Source organism: Odocoileus virginianus, chromosome 22, assembly GCF_023699985.2.
Source record: "Odocoileus virginianus isolate 20LAN1187 ecotype Illinois chromosome 22, Ovbor_1.2, whole genome shotgun sequence".
Lineage (NCBI taxonomy): Eukaryota > Metazoa > Chordata > Mammalia > Artiodactyla > Cervidae > Odocoileus > Odocoileus virginianus.
The window spans coordinates 25771474-25774899 of record NC_069695.1 but is presented as its reverse complement, the minus strand read 5'-3'; the positions used below and the strand labels follow the sequence as shown (position 1 = coordinate 25774899).

Genomic DNA, 3426 nt, shown 5'->3' with positions numbered 1-3426 from the left:
TAATATGAAATTGGAAATTACTTTGTAATAAACATAATTTCCCTTTTCACCTCCTGATCATGGAATTACTAATACAAAAGAAGCTCTATTGCTTCTTTGAGGCTATGTGCTAACTGAGCTGTAACACCAAATATAGCCAGTAGGTGGTGCTCTCTTAAACAGGGGAAATACTTGAAGTTGAAAATTCTTTTTTTATGAAGACACATGACTGCAGTCATTAAATTAAAAGATGCTTGCTCCTTGGAAGAAAATTTATGACCAACCTAGACAGCATATTAAAAAGCAGAGACATTACTTTGCCAACAAAGGTCTGTCCAGTCAAAGCTATGGTTTTTCCAGTGGTCATGTATGGATGTGAGAGTTGGACTATAAAGAAAGCTGGTCACCGAAGAATCAATGCTTTTGAACTGTGGTGTTGGAGAAGACTCTTGAAAGTCATTTGGACTGCAAAGAGATCCAACCAGTCAATCCTAAAGGGAATCAGTTCTGAATATTCATTAGAAGAACTGATGCTGAAGCTGAAACTCTAATACTTTGGCCACCTGATACGAAGAACTAACTCATTTGAAAAGACCCTGATGCTGGGAAAGATTGAAGGCAGGTAGAGAAAGGGATGACAGGATAAGATGGTTGGATGGCATCACTGACTCAATGGACATGAGTTTGAATAAATTCCAGGAGTTGGTGATGGACAGGGAGGCCTGGCATACTGCAGTCCATGGGGTTGCAAAGAATCGGACACAACTGAGCGACTGAACTGGACTGAAGATACTTGAAGGTAGAGGACCATGACTTTACAGCTACCTGTAAAAGTTAAAGTTTTGAATACTTTGGGGTATGTGAGAAACAGACAACGCCTTTAATGGATCACTGAGGAATGTAAAGAGTAAATGTAGGGAAAATGCCAATAAAGTCAGTTTAGGAAAGATGGTGTATGTCAAAGCTTAGAAGAGAACTATTCTTTTCCAGTGACTTTCAGGGAAGGAAGGTTTTTATAAGCTTTGAAATTCCTGAAATGCAGTGGGGTTTTTTTTTTGTTTTTTTTTTTTGTTTTTTTTTTTTTTTGAGCTAATAACTAGTAATGTTTTTACAAAGGAAAGACTAGCAAGTGAAACCCATGAAATAGGCAAGAAAAACTTTGTATAGTCCTAAGGAATTTTAAGAGGTTCTTTGAGAAAAGATTCCTCCTCTTGGGAAGAGAGAGAGAGGGAGTTGGTTTATCTGCGTGTCCATCTGTGGGTTTGGAGGCAGTAAATCTGCGTGGGAGCGTGTGAGTCCATATGCCCACCCTTGTGTGAATGCTTTCTGGCAGCCTTACCTCAGTAGGGGGAGCAGTCACTACTTGTTTTTTTTTCTAGAACTTGTGTAGCCTTAACTGCTTTTCTGAGTTTAATTCAGTATAACATATTGGCAAGTGAGGAGGCTGTTATCAGATTCCTCTAAATTGTAGCTCAAAACGTTATTACCCATTTATCCAGTGGCTGCTCAGAAATAAAAGGGACGAAAACCATGTGGAATTACTGCCATCTGGTGGAGAAAATGGAGACTGCTGGGGTAGAGTGGGGTGGGGGGAAGACCTTTAGATTTGAACTTTGCTGATTTGATTTTGTTTCTTTAGGATTTAATTCAGGTTTTTATTTAGTTCACTCACATTCACCTCCTAAAAGCTCTGATTCACTAACTACCTCCTCTGTCAAGTAAGAATAGTAGTGGTATCTATTTTACCAATACCATCTCTTTTTTTTTTTTTTTTCGTAACCAAAACTTTAATCCCAAGGATTCTCACAAAACATATTACAAATGACAGCATGAAAAAAGAATCTTGCACAGTAGCTCAGTTCAGCTCTACAATGTACCCTTAAACTGGCAGGACATTTGTTATCCTGAGTAGTCTCAGATTTCCAAATAAAGAACATTACAAAGAGCTATGTAGTCATATACAGCAATCATAGAAGGAACTTACAACCTAAAGCAAAGGTAAACTAACTTCCTTGAAACTTCTTATATTCTACACCAACTGGACAACCTTTTGTCCAGTGTGAAGACTAGTGGGATTTTTAAACCTCTAATCTAGTTTAAGGGTGAAACTTTAATTTTTCCAGCTAGCTTTTGAGTTCACAGCAGCTTTTAAAAACTGCTTAACTACAGCTGCATACCATATCCCAGCTATGTTGAAAAAAATCTTCCACTTTTTGCTAGTTTTTATTTCTATAATGTTAAATATTGACTTTAGCTGGGCAGGAGTTAAGAGGTTTATTATCAGCCTATGCAAGACTAAAATTCAAAGCAAATTAAATTTTGCTTAAGGGAACATTGTAAAGTAATAATTCTTGATATTACATGCCTCATATGATCCATTTCAAACCATAGAGGATTACACCTTTGTGTCACTGTTCCAACAGACAAACAAATGTGAACAGCTAAAACATTTTAAAAATGCACCAAGCTTGTGAAGTCTCAAACAAAACTTGAATGTTCTGTACATACTCCTGTCAAATGAAGTTATTTCCTGCACACCACTCCTCTTGCAGATTGGTCTTCTGTTTCCTTTCATTTGACCTAGATCAGCTAGGAGACCTAAAGAAAGATCCGGACGGCTTGTGATTTCTCTCCCAGGACAGTGATCTCTCTCTTCTTCTATCTCTAGAAAGGGACCTACTCCGGCGGGAGAAGCTTCTCCATCTTGGAGATCTGCGCCGAGATGGAGGACTCCTCCTTCGATAATCATCTCAAGGGCGATGACCCCAAGAAGGAAGTCGGCCACGATTATGACTTCTCTTTTCACCATTCGATAGTTCCACTCTTACTTGGCACCCACACAGTGTTCTCCCATCTAGCTCTCGGACAGCATTAGCTGCATCTCGGGGATCTTCAAATTCAACAAAAGCAAAGCTGGGAGGGTTTCTAGCAACCCACACACTTCGGAGTGGTCCGTAATAGCCAAAAGCTCGTTCCAATTCAGTCTTGTTACCATTGTTTCCAAGATTACCTACATAAACTTTACAGTCCAGTGGACAGGAATCACGATGCATTTCGAGGTCTTGGGTTAGAAATGCGGAGGTTCAAATCCACAGAACCTCGGCTAGGTCTTCTCCATCCCCTACCGCCTGGCATTCCCAGATGCTCTGGCACACCCCGCGTCCATGAAATGGCCGATACCGTCTCTTCTAAGGAATCCTATCTGGCAAAAAGAAAGCCCCTCGTTTCTGCATTATCCATACAAATACTATTCTGATTTATCCATGCAACTTCTCGCCATCTGCAGGCAAAGCCTTGTCTACACCAGCCTAGGAGCGCAGCTAGACAGCCTTGACGCAGAAGGACGGGTTGCTTGGAAAGATACAAGGCCAAGGCAGGGCAGTCTGCAGCAGCCCTGCTGGAGGGGCTCTGCCCTCCCACCCCTCCAAGCATCGCTATAAAAGAGAT

The 3426-nt window shown here is 40.6% G+C and overlaps 1 pseudogene; it reads right to left on the bottom strand.

The window, feature by feature from the left end:
• Positions 1-2492: 2492 nt before the first annotated feature.
• Positions 2493-3066, bottom strand: LOC110140307 (serine/arginine-rich splicing factor 3 pseudogene; annotated as a pseudogene).
• Positions 3067-3426: the final 360 nt, after the last annotated feature.